Source organism: Phyllopteryx taeniolatus, unplaced genomic scaffold (assembly GCF_024500385.1).
Source record: "Phyllopteryx taeniolatus isolate TA_2022b unplaced genomic scaffold, UOR_Ptae_1.2 contig_26, whole genome shotgun sequence".
Classification (NCBI taxonomy): domain Eukaryota; kingdom Metazoa; phylum Chordata; class Actinopteri; order Syngnathiformes; family Syngnathidae; genus Phyllopteryx; species Phyllopteryx taeniolatus.
The window spans coordinates 428,943-442,608 of NW_026903184.1; the positions used below are offsets into that span (position 1 = coordinate 428,943).

General features: G+C 45.7%; 1 protein-coding gene across 7 annotated transcripts in view; it reads left to right on the forward strand.

The window, feature by feature from the left end:
- Nucleotides 1-13,666, forward strand: part of samd4a (sterile alpha motif domain containing 4A) — a 234,686-nt gene that overhangs the window by 187,629 nt on the left and 33,391 nt on the right. For 3 of the 7 annotated variants that reach the window (XR_009787089.1, XR_009787090.1, XR_009787088.1), the window contains one exon: nucleotides 10,258-10,800. The exons of the other annotated variants lie outside the window; for them this stretch is intronic. The gene's annotated coding sequence lies outside the window, so the exon portion shown is untranslated. The remainder of the gene's footprint in view (nucleotides 1-10,257; nucleotides 10,801-13,666) is intronic. 7 annotated transcript variants of the gene reach the window in all.

Here is a 13,666-nt window from a genome sequence, read left to right on the forward strand (position 1 = left end):
CACTCCTTTACTAAAGTAAAAGTACAAAAGTACACACTTATAAATGTGCTTAGGTAATTAAGTTAAAACTACGATGACATTTTTCAACCCGATAATAAAATACATATAGTGAGATTTTTGTATCTCTGCAGATGTTTGGAATGTGTTTTCCAGGAGCAACAAAACAAAAACAAACAAAAATAAAAACAGGTAGGCTTAAACAAAAACATGAGCATTTATTTGTGTTGTTAAAATAAAGTTATATGCAGTACAACATATATAAAAACCAAAAAGCTAGATTTGTTTCAAACATTTTGATTTCCCCTCTGCCAAATGGGAGGGAGGCGGCTGACTGAAGGTAGTCGAAAATTAGCAAATTATGGCTATTTTCAGTTTGAGATTTTTTACAGCTTTGTTTTGGCAGTGGACAAATACATTTGTTGGAAATATTGTATATTAACGCTCAAACGTGACATAATTTGCTGCTAGTGAGCTTCAACAAGCTAGCTTGCTGAAAAACTAACGCCCAAAGCATTGCAGCACTTTTGAAAAAAGAGCCAAAAAATATTCTTACCTATGAAAGGTTATTCCCAGTTCGGAGTTCCCTTGCTGTGATTGTACGTCATATGTGCAACAGTACGCAGCACAATGTGCAAGCATCCTTGTTATTCTGGTTTCCGACCGTGCTGTCCGCAAACATCGAATGCCCCCACTTTGCCCCCACTAGCTTAGCGTTGCCGTTAGCACGCAGCTCAAAGTAGCTATAATGGCTATGAGCAATGCGCTCGACTTGCTTACTCCCGGTTTCCGTTTTTCCGCCATTCTGCTTTTTACGTTGCGTTGTCGCTAACTGTCGAAGGTATTAAAAGTAACGACCTCATTTTGAATGAGGAGTAGAACATACAGATATTTGTGTTTCAAAAGTACAAGAGTATACGTAAAAAAGTCACCACAAAAATAAATACTCACATACAGAAAAATCTACTTAAATTCCCACCTCTGCTTTCCAATTTCCAAATATCTGCAGTCGGTTCTTAGTGGCTATTTTTTAACTTTTTAGTATGTTGTGAATCTCAGCATTCTCACCCATGTAATGTCAACACTGCGTACTTGGATGACATTATATTTATCATGCTTTTTTTAACAACTTTATTTTCAAGTTACAGACATTGAAAAGTTGTTTATAAAGGTAAATATTATACAGATACCCCCTTCCCCCAGGCTCAACCGTTAAGAAATCAAATGCATAATAAGAAAATACGCAGTATATTGAAACATAAATGAATAAATAAATAAATACAGGATCTTTCTTCCCAGTTGTACACATTCAAGTGTTGAACATAATATGAGCAATATGTCATTCTTCGTCATCTGTTAACTATATAGTTACGGATAGATACAGTAGGTAGAGTCATCAGTGAAAAGGGAATCCTTGAACAAACCTTTGCCTATCCTTTATCAAAGCTTTCCTAGAGGCAGAAAGGAAAGCACCTATGTCATTGCAAGAAAGATTGGGCTTTGGGAGGAGGCACGCCAAAAATGACAGTGTGGGGATGCAGTGCCAAATCTTGCTTACAAATGTGACTAAATACTTTAAATATCTGTTCCCAATAGTTATTAAGAGCGGTCCAAGCCCAAAACCTATGGCTTACCGAAGCTGGGTTGTGGTCAGATCTTAAACAGTTACTGTCTGCAGTGTTATAAATCATAGCAAGTCTCTCCCTTGAGTAATGCAAATGATGAAGTACTTTGAATTGGATTGACCCATGGTCAGACTTTTATGCCACATCTTGCCCGACAGCTCCACACCCAAATCCTTCTCCAATGCGACTTTTGTCTTATCCCAGCCTCTTGTTTGGCCTTTGCCACCTGTACCTTCGCCCTATGTTGCATCTCCATGTATTCTTGTCTCCTCTCCTCGGTCCTCTCGTTGTCCCAGTTCTTCTTAGCTCACCGCTTTCCTTGTATGATTTCCTGGATTTTGAGGATCCACCACATAGTCTCCTTCACCCCTTTCCTACTAGAACATAAACCAATTACTCTCCTACCTGTCTCTGTGATCACCTTGGCTGTAGTGGTCCAGTCTTCTGGAAGCTACTACTGTCCACCAAGAGCCTGTCTGACCTCTTCTCAAAAATCAGCAGAACACTTCCTTTCTCAGCTTCCACTACATGGTTATCAGCTCTGCCACTAATTACCTTATACATAACACCCTCAATTTCATGTTTCAGCCTCATCACTCGATCTGACACTCTTTTCACCTTCAAGACATTCTTAGCTAACTCTTCCTTTAAATAACCCCTACTCAATTTCTTTTCCCATCTACACCATGGTAAAATAATTTAAAACCTTCCCCTAAACCTCTAGTCTTAGTGCCTTTTCACCTGCTCTTCTGGACAGACAATATATCAACCTTTCTCCTAATCATAATGTCAGCCAACTCCCGAGCTTTTCCTGTCATAGTCCCAATATTCGAAGTCCCCACATTCAGTTATTAGGCTCTGTGCTTTCCCCCTCTATTTCTGCCTAAGAACCAGCTTTCCACCACTCTTTTCGTCTTCGACCCTCAGTAGCTGAATTTCCACCGGCAACCTGTAGGTTAACGGGCCGGTGGCGGACGTTGTTAACCCAAGCAAAGACCGATCCTGTACGGAATTCTTTGGATGAACGCTCATACTTGTGTCGCAAAATTTTAAGCCAGATCCCCTTCCTGAGGCCACCCTCTGCATTTATCTAGGCTTGGGACTGGCCTAGAGTTTGCACTGGCTTGTGCCCCCCATAGGGCTGAATTACGATACAAACCACACAGTAAAGGGTCTTTATCACTTATAGAGTGCCATAATCCATCCATCCATCCATTCTCTACCGCTTATCCGGGTCGGGTCGCGGGGGCAGTAGCTTCAGCAGGGACGCCCAGACTACCCTCTCCCCAGCCACTTCATCCAGCTCTTCCGGGGGGATCCCGAGGCGTTCCCAGGCCAGCCGAAGCATGTAGTCTCTCCAGCGCGTCCTGGGTCGTCCCCGGGGTCTCCTCCCGGTGGGACATGCCCGGAACACCTCACCAGGGAGGCGTCCGGGAGGCATCCGAATCAGATGCCCCAGCCACCTCATCTGGCTCCTCTCAATGCGGAGGAGTAGCGGCTCTACTCTGAGATCCTCCCGGATGACCGAGCTTCTCACCCTATCTCTAAGGGAGAGCCCGGACACCCTGCGGAGGAAACTCATTTCGGCCGCTTGTATCCGGGATCTTGTTCTTTCGGTCACGACCCACAGCTCATGACCATAGGTGAGGGTAGGAACGAAGATCGACCGGTAAATTGAGAGCTTCGCCTTTCGGCTTAGCTCTTTCTTTACCACAACAGACCGATACAAAGTCCGCATCACTGCAGACGCTGCACCGATCCGCCTGTCGATCTCCCGTTCCATTCTTCCCTCACTCGTGAACAAGACCCCAAGATACTTGAATTCCTCCACTTGGGGCAGGATCTCATCCCCGACCTGGAGATGGCATGCCACCCTTTCCCGACTGAGGACCATGGTCTCAGATTTGGAGGTGCTGATTCTCATCCCAGCCGCTTCACACTCGGCTGCGAACTGCTCCAATGAGAGTTGGAGGTCACGGCTTGATGAAGCCAACAGAACCACATCATCTGCAAAAAGCAGAGATGCAATACTGAGGCCACCAAACCGGACCCCCTCTACGCCTCGGCTGCGCCTAGAAATTCTGTCCATAAAAGTTATGAACAGAATCGGCGACAAAGGGCAGCCTTGGCGGAGTCCAACCCTCACCGGGAACGAGTCCGACTTACTGCCGGATATGCGGACCAAACTCTGACTCCGGTCGTACAGGGACCGAACAGCCCGTATCAGGGGGTTCGGTACCCCATATTCCCGAAGCACTCTCCACAGGACTCCCCGAGGGACACGGTCGAACGCCTTCTCCAAGTCCACAAAACACATGTAGACTGGTTGGGCGAACTCCCATGCACCCTCGAGGACCCTGCCGAGGGTGTAGAGCTGGTCCACTGTTCCACGGCCAGGACGAAAACCACACTGCTCCTCCTGAATCTGAGATTCGACTTCCCGACGGACCCTCCTCTCCAGCACCCCTGAATAGACCTTACCAGGGAGGCTGAGCAGTGTGATCCCCCTGTAGTTGGAACACACCCTCCGGTCCCCCTTCTTAAAAAGGGGGACCACTACCCCAGTCTGCCAATCCAGAGGCACTGTCCCCGATGTCCACGCGATGTTGCAGAGGCGTGTCAACCAGGACAGCCCCACAACATCCAGAGCCTTTAGGAACTCCGGGCGAATCTCATCCACCCCCGGGGCCCTGCCACCGAGGAGCTTTTTAACTACCTCGGTGACCTCAAACCCAGAGATAGGAGAGCCCGCCTCAGAGAACCCACACTCTGCTTCCCCATGGGAAGGCGTGTCGGTGGAATTGAGGAGGTCTTCGAAGTATTCTCCCCACCGACTCACAATGTCCCGAGTCGAGGTCAGCAGCGCCCCATCCCCACTATACACAGTGTTGGTGGTGCACTGCTTTCCTCTCCTGAGACGTCGGATGGTGGACCAGAATTTCCTCGAAGCCGTCCGGAAGTCTTTCTCCATGGCCTCACCGAACTCCTCCCATGCCCGGGTTTTTGCTTCAGCGACCACCAGAGCTGCATTCCGCTTGGCCAGCCGGTACCCATCAGCTGCCTCAGGAGTCCCACAGGCCAAAAAGGCCCGATAGGAGGACTCCTTCTTCAGCTTGACGGCATCCCTCACCGTTGGTGTCCACCAACGGGTTCGGGGATTGCCGCCACGACAGGCACCGACCACCTTACGGCCACAGCTCCGGTCGGCCGCCTCAGCAATGGAGGCGCGGAACATGGTCCACTCGGACTCAATGTCCCCCGCCTCCCCCGGAACATGAGCAAAGTTCTGTCGGAGGTGGGAGTTGAAACTCCTTCTGACAGGGGATTCTGCCAGACGTTCCCAGCAGACCCTCACAATACGTTTGGGCCTGCCACGTCGGACCGGCATCTTCCCCCACCATCGGAGCCAACTCACCACCAGGTGGTGATCAGTTGACAGCTCCGCCCCTCTCTTCACCCGAGTGTCCAAGACATGCGGCCGCAAGTCCGATGACACGACCACAAAGTCGATCATCGAACTGCGACCTAGGGTGTCCTGGTGTCAAGTGCACGTGTGGACACCCTTATGCTTGAACATGGTGTTCGTTATGGACAATCCGTGACGAGCACAGAAGTCCAATAACAGAACACCGCTTGGGTTCTGATCGGGGGGGCCGTTCCTCCCAATCGCGCCCTTCCAGGTCTTCACACAGTAAAGGGTCTTTATCACTTATAGAGTGCCATAATCCATTAGAAAAATCCATCTCTTTTGGAAAGAAATTAACATTTTCACTACACAGCAATAGGGGGTCAAACCTCTATGTATGTTGTGGTTTTAAGCACTCCAGAAAATTTATGTCCAACTGTACTAGGCTATGATCAGAGATAACAATTACCGTAATTTCTCGTGTATAATGCGCATTTTTCCCCCGAAAAAAAAATTGTCACAAGTCAATTGTGCGCATTATACATGGGTATATAGGCAAATGGAAAAAAACTTTCACATTTTATAAATCTATGCAGCCATCTAGTGGTTATGAGAAAGGTGTACACTTTCATTGTAATATGCCACCGCCACCTAGTGGTTTTAAAAAATGTGTAGCCTACACTTTCATTCCAATATGACAGGGGTACATATGGCTGCATATATGTACAGTTGTGCTCATAAGTTTACATACCCTGGCAGAATTTGTTAAAAAAATAAATAAATTTATATATGAATGATGACTGAACAACAACCATCATTAATATCTTTATGGTTATGTTTTGTTTAATGATGCTTTTCTGAAATGCTTGACTGTTTAATATGAATCCTATTAAAATAAAATTAGCGGCACAGTGGACGACTGGTTAGCACATCTGCCTCACAGTTCTAAGAACTGGGGTTCAAATGTCGGCCCCGCTTGTGTGGAGTTTGCATGTTCTCCCCGTGCCTGCATGGGTTTTCTCCAGGTACTCCGGTTTCCTCCCACCTCCCAAAAATATGCCTGGTAGGTCGATTGAAGACTCAATATTGCCCGTAGGTGTGAATGTGAGTGCGAATGGTTGTTTATATGTGCCCTGCAATTGGCTGGCAACCTTTTCAGGGTGTACCCCGCCTCTCGCTCGAAGATAGCTGGGATAGGCTCCAGCACGCCTGCAACCCTGGTGAGGATAAAGCAGTATAGAAAATGGATGGATGGATAAAATAAAATTAAATGTGTTTCACCTGGTCCTTCATATTTTCTTTAAAGAATTTTAACCATCTTACTAATTCTGCCTGGGGTAATCAAACATATAAGCAGAACTGTGTGTTGTGTAATTTACTAAATAAAAGTAGGGCTGTGAATTTCAAAATAAATTTAATTTCCATAATTTTGAGGTCAACTTTGGGGGTGCGTATTATACATGGGTGTGCATTATACACGAGAAACTACGGTATAATAGTAGTTCCCCTTGACCATCGGACTGGATCCTGGCAACCAAGAGAAAAAAAATCAATCCTCGAATAGTAGTGATGTACTGGAGGAAAAAAATTCTAATTGTTTTGTAGCGGGTTATTTTTTTTCTCCATGGGTCAAATAAAATGCATACAATTCTATAAATGACTGAATGACTGCTCCTGCTTTTGATATCCCACTATTAGGTTTAGGGTTTGATCTTTCCAGCTGAAGGTGCAAAACGTAATTAAAATCACCACCGAAATAATTAATGGTTACTAAGATCTGGGAGAGTAGCAAAAAGCCAAGAGAAGAAACCTGGATCGTCCGTATTTGGTCCGTAAACATTTGGTCCGTAAACATTTGCTAAAGCCAAGTCACTATTACTTAGCCACGGTGTGAGTCGGCACAAATGGGATGCCCTTTCTAACCTAGATGGCCGTGCCTCAATTTATGCATTCATTCTTACAGCAAAATATTTGTCCTATCCAAGCCCTATTCAGTTTTGCCTGTTCAGTCGATTTGAGGTTCGTTTCCTGCAGAAATGTAAGATTAGCTTTCAAAGATTTTAAATGTGAAAAAAACGCTACTACGTTTCACTGGGTATGGATACCCTTCATATTCCATCAGAGAAAACGGATAGAGCTTACATGTTGTGTGCCAGACATACTTTCCGATGAGAAAGCTGAGTGTTGACAGGGTTGATGACCTTTGTGATGGGGAAGGGCCCAACGAACCTGGGAGCGAGCTTCCTGGACTCCACCCGTAGTGGAATAATTTTGGTGGAGAACCAAACTCGCTGACCAACTTTGTAGTTCGGGGCCGGTGTCCTCCTATGGTCAGCTGCGGTTTTGTAGGACCGTCCTTGGCATAGCAGCATCTGGCGGGCTCGCTCCCAGGTCCTCCTGCAGCGTCTCACCAAGGTTAATGCATCTGGAACCGTGGACTCTGGGGCTATAGCAGTAAACAGAGATGATTGGTAACCATGCACAATGTGAAAAGGCAATAGACCAGTGGATGCAGAGGGGAGATAATTGTGAGAGAACTCGACCCAAACCAGTTTCTGAGACCAGGATTGTGACTCCTGTGAAGCGAGACATCAGAGCCCAGTCTCCAGGTCCTGGTTCAGCCTCTCGGTTTGTCCGTTGCTTTCAGGATGAAACCCAGATGACAGACTGACGGTAGCACCTATTAGACTGCAAAACTCCTTCCAAAATCGTGAAATGAATTGGGGGACCCTATCAGATACCACATTCTTGGGGAAACCATGAAACTTGAATACCGGGTTTATCATCAACTTGACAGTGTCTTTAGCTGAGGGGAGTTTCGGAAGTGCAATGAAGTGTGCCATCTTAGAGAACCTGTCAACAACTGTTATAATGGTGGTATTTCATTTTCATCCGTCACGAAGTCTACGGAGATGTCTGACCAAGGACGTTGTGGTATTGGCAGGGGTCGCAACTCCCCAGAAGGACGTTTATGAGAGGGCTTGTTAGCAGCACATACCTGGCAAGCATTGACATAATTGATAACGTCCCTTCTAACATTGGGCCACCAAAATCGCTGTTCGACCACAGATTGCTTCTTGGCAATGCCTGGGTGACATACAGTCCGGTTACTGTGACCCCAGTGGATGACTCTTCCCCTTAAGGTCGGAACCACATACAGCCTGTTTTCAGGGCAATCTTCAGGGCTAAGGGTGTTATTCAGAGCCTCCTTTACCGCAGTCTCAATGTCCTAAACAAAAGCAGAAACAAAACAGGAATTCGGCAAAATGATTTTAGGGTCATACAAAGAATTCTCTTCGCAGAAAATACGTGACAAAGCATCTGGCTTACCATTTTCAGAACCAGGTCGGTAGGATAACATGAAATAAAATCTCGTAAAGAATAGAGCCAATCTAGCCTGCCTAGCATTTAATCTTTTATCAGATTTAAGATACTATTTAAGATTCTTGTGATCTGTCCATACTAAAAACGGAGTCTGTGTCCCCTCTAGCCAATGCCCCCACTCCACCAAAGCCACCTTGACCGCCAGCAGTTTACGGTTACCTATGTCATAATATATCTCGGCTGGAGTCAGTTTTTTAGAGAGATAAGCACAAGGATGTAACTTACCATCCTTGAGACATTTCTGGGAGAGCACTGCTCCTATACCGGCATCAGACGCATCAACTTCTACAATGAACTGCTGTTTGGGATCTGGCGAAGTGAGGATGGAAGCGGAGGTAAAGCTCGATTTTAGTTTCTGTAAAGCTGGCTGACAAACTGGGTTCCACACAAAGGGTCTGTGTGGCGAGGTAAGATCATGCAAAGGCGAGGGTATTGAATTGAAATTTCTAATGAATTTTCTGTAGACGTTTGCGAACCCTAAGAACCTGTGTACATCCTTGCGTGACGTGAGAGTAGGCCAATTAATCACGGCATCGACTGTGCAAGAGTCCATTTTGACTTCACCTTGAGCCAGCACGAAACCCAGAAAAGAAACGGACGCCTTGTGGAACTCACATTTCTCAGCCTTGACAAAGTTCATTCTGCAGTAACCGCTGCAATACAGAGCGGACATAAATAATGTGAGTCTCCTCCTCCGGGGAGAATATCAAAATATTGTCAAAATAGACAAAAACATACACATTGAACATTGACAAGGTTTTGGAAAACAGCAGGAGCGTGAGTGAGTCCAAAAGGCATTACCAAATACTCATAATGTTGGTGTGTTGAATGCTGTTTTCCATTCATCCCCCTCCCTTCTCCTGACTAGATGATATGCATTTCTTAAGTCGAGTTTGGTGAAAACCTTGGCTCCCTCCAGGAACTCAAAGGCGGTGGAGATGAGAGGAAGAGGGTACCTATTTTTCACCGTTATCTCGTTGAGACCCCGGTAATCGATACAGGGTCGCAGGGTCTTGTCCCTTTTGTCCACAAAGAAAAATCCTGCTCCCGCAGGTGATGTGGGGGTAATGTAATTTCAGCCTTGGGTTCCCTAAAATAAGGTCATAATTCATGGCGTCAAAACATGAAAACCAATGCGTTCCGAGTGAGAATCAGGAAATGTCAATGTGAGTGTTTGGGTGCGGTGAGTGATCTTGCCCATAAAACTGCCGTCTGCAGCATAGGTGTTGCGGTGGCGTCTTACTTGAAAGGTTCTAAAGTGCATACGTCTAACGAGAAGGGAGTTGAGTAAATTTTCGTCAGAATCAGAGTCAAGCAATACAGATGTATGAAGATCTTGATCAGGAGAGCATAGTGTAACTTCCTTAATGAAATTTAGACTCACCGCTCCCGTACCCTTGTACCGGCAACCTTGATGTGACAGTTGTTCACGGAATGACCCAACTGCCCGCAGTAGAAGCATCGCCCTTCCCTCAGGGGACAGACGGAACCTGCCCAGTTGCAAGGGGTTAATCCGTGGTGACGCTAGCCAGTGGATTGAGACCGGCAACAGTGCATCTGCCTCGGTTTGGCTGGTCACCGAGGCTCGTCCTCCAAGTGCGCGGTGACACATCCCTCCGCCGATCTCCGTCCAGCTCGCGATCCAAAAGCCTTTTGTCGATTTTTACGGCGAGAGCGATGAGAGTGTCCAAGTCGGTCGGCAGGTTCAGTGGGACCAAACGATCCTTGGGGGATAGTCCTAGAAAAAATGCATCGAATAGTGCCCTGTTGTTCCACTGATTCTCAGCTGCTAGAATGCGAAACTCAATCGCGTAATCTGACACCCTGCGCTTACCTTGTTGTAAGGTGACAAGGGAGCGAGCTGCCTCACGATTTGGTGTGGAATACTGAAAAACCTGCTCCAGAATCTTTATGAAAGAAGCCCAAGAATGACACGCGGCGGAATTGCGGCTCCATTCAGCAGTCGCCCACGCCTCTGCACGACCAGTCAGGTAGGAAATGACAAAAGCGATTTTTGCCCGCTCGGTGGGGAAGGCAGCTGCCTACAGCTCAAAGTGGAGTTCGCACTGAGTGATGGACGGCTTAATATTCCCAGAATCTCCAGAGAAACTCTCCGGTCGAGAGAGCTGTGGGCAGACAGCAGCGGAGGTGGGAGGTGGCTGCATCGTGACTTCTTCACATGGAAACGTTGGTACAGTGACGGCATCAGGTGTTGTGCCAGCTGGTTCCTTCTTCTGAACCATATTCATTAGAACTTCAAACTGTGAGGCTACCTGTCTCATCATAGTGTCCTGATGCGCTGACAGTCCCTTTAGATGAAGGTGGAGGGCAGCAAGCAGCTCATCCTGCTTCAAGAGGCATTGACCCATGCTGAAACGTGACAACAAGGTACAATGAACTGGGAACCAGAAAGAATGAGACACGAGGTTAAATGCAAGGGGTAATTAGGGTAAACGAGGCACAGGTGGGGAAGATGCTCTCAGGAGCAGGTGTGGATGAGACAGAGGGAAGACAACAACCAGAACACACACCGATGACACAACCATGACCAGAAAACAGTGACTTGCTTGTATTTTTTAAAAATCCCTTCCTTTTCTTTCCTTCAGATATTTAAATTCACCTTACAAACTTCAGACTTAAAAATCATCACACAGCTAGGATTCATAACTTTGTGTAATAATGACCTGTATTTCATCCTAATAATGTCCTGTATACAGTGGGTTCCTGGAGTCTTATCATAAAGGTCAACAAAAAACATGGAAAATCTATGCACAACACGAACACCTACATGATCACCTACATTTTTATGATGTCAGTTTTATGCATCTTCTTGTGGGCAGTGTCAGGAAGTAGTTAACAGCCAATTGGATCTTCACCCTTATTATTATTCATGGATGTGTTGAATAGTTTAAAACACAGAAAGCCTGGGACTCACCAACTTCACCGTGATGTCCCGTGTCCCATTAGAACAGCATAACATCCCGCGTTAGCTAGATGCTAACAATAATTAGCCGCCAGTGGAAGTCCAATCGCGTTATATTTTCATTTTTCTTTTAGCTTCAATGTCTTAGGGTTTCATCTTCTTCTGAATATAGTCCACCGCTGTGGACGGTTCCTCGAATCGCTTGTCTTGGCCAGACGGCAGCGTAACACGGATGGTCGCGGGGATCAGTATCCCAAACTTGTCGCCCTGGCATTATCGGAGGAGCCGTTTTGCTTCGGGAAATGCTGCTCTCTGCTTGGCCACTGCAGCCGGGAAATCTGTGATAATATTCACTCTATCACCATGGAGGGTCAGCGGGGCCATACGAGCTGCTTTACGGAAAACTTCCTCTCTCTCTTGAAAATAGTGGAATTGCACCACAATGACTCTCGGCGGGCCTCTGTCGCTGGGTGGCGGTTTCAGGCTGCGATGAGCCCAGTCCAGGGTTGGTGAGAAGTCAAGTTGTAGTGGCTCCTGCAACAGTTTAGCAACGACATCCACAGCCCGCTGCCCTCCGCTGTTCTCCATACCTTCTTTTATCCTGACGATACGTGCGTTGCAGCAGCGTTGTCTTCCCTCTATATCGTCACACTTCAGCTGTAACACAGCCACCCCTGACTTAAGCTGTCTGACTTCACCCTCCATAGCCATTTCCAAAGTTGCAGAAAAATGGGTGTCAGAGCAGATTGTCCATTTTTTAAACAGCAGCTCCCCCTCTCTCCACGCCATGCAGTTTGGTTTCAGATCCAAGCATTCCACTGAAATGGCTACATGCCTCTTCATTGAGAAAATAAAATCGTCTCTCAACAAGGGTGGAGTTGTAGGGGCGGTGTTCTTGGACCTCAGGAAAGCTTTCGATACAGTAAATCACTCTGTTCTTCTTACCAAGCTCTCAAAATTTAACTTCTCTCGCAAAGCTGTGAGCTGGATTGAATCATATCTGCATGACCAAACACAATCTGTATCAGTTAACAACTGCTGATCAGAGTCTCTTAGGCTAACCTCTGGAGTCCCTCAGGGATCAATATTAGGCCCCTTTTTATTTAGTCTTTATATCAACGATTTGCCCACTGTTTGTTCTGAAGCAGAGTGCGTAATGTATGCAGACGACACGGTTTTCTGTTCATGGTCGCTCCAAAGATACTGTTGCTGCTGAACTCACTAACACAATGTCCTGTGTCACAACTTGGTTGCAGGAGTGCTGTCTACAGCTAAACGTTTCTAAAACTGTAGGCATGTATTTCACTAAAACAAATAGAGTATCACCTGACCCCGACATACTTGTTAATGGAGAAAAAATGCAAATTGTCAGCCAATACAAATGTCTTGGGTTAATAATAGATTCACAGCTTTCCTTTAAAGCCCATATTGACAAATTGTGTAAAAATATAAAATTAAACCTTGCAAATCTTCGTGCAATTCGAAATGAAATGTCAACTGAAGCCGCAAAAATTTACTTGCATTCAATGATTCTTAGTCCCTTTAACTATTGCATAACCAGTTGGTCCCAGGCTGGTCAGAATGCAAAAAAACCACTGGATGTTTTGTACAAACAAGTAATTAAAGTGATGGATAAAAAACCAAGGCACTATCATCACTGTGCAATTTAAAAAATATAAAGTCTTTTAAACTGGGACAGTCTTCACATATTTGCAGATTTAAATTTGATTTATAAAGTACTGCATGATTTGGCTCCAGCTCCTCTGGCTGAGTTCATCAGCCAAAGAAACAGCTCTGAGCATGTCACTCGAGGCTCTGTCAGAGGTGACTGTCTCATTCCTCTGCGCAGGAGCACTTTCAGTAAGTCAGCCTGGTCAGTGAGGAGCGCTGGTGAGTGGAACTCAGTACCTGAGGAGGTTAAACTGCTTAGAACATACAAGGCCTTCACAAAAAAACTGAAAATGTGGCTAGTTAACACCTATAGCTGCCAACATAAAAGACAACACTAAAAGTATGTTATGATGTTTTTGTTTTTTTTTGTTATGATCAAATGATTTGTGGTTTTATTCTCTCTTCATAGTATAGTAAGTCTTTGATTATGTATCCTGTATTATATTGTCTTGTAGATGTATTTTACTGCTTTTTTACATCATGGCCAGGGGACTACAGATGAAAACTAGCCTTCTGGCTAATTCTGGCTTTTTTAACCATGTGTATTTCATGTGTTTTATGAAATTGCATTGTCCCCTTTCAAATAAACTGATTAATAATAGCCTCCGTTTTATCAGAGTACATGTTCAGGCCATCTTCCATATCTTTCAGACGTGACTC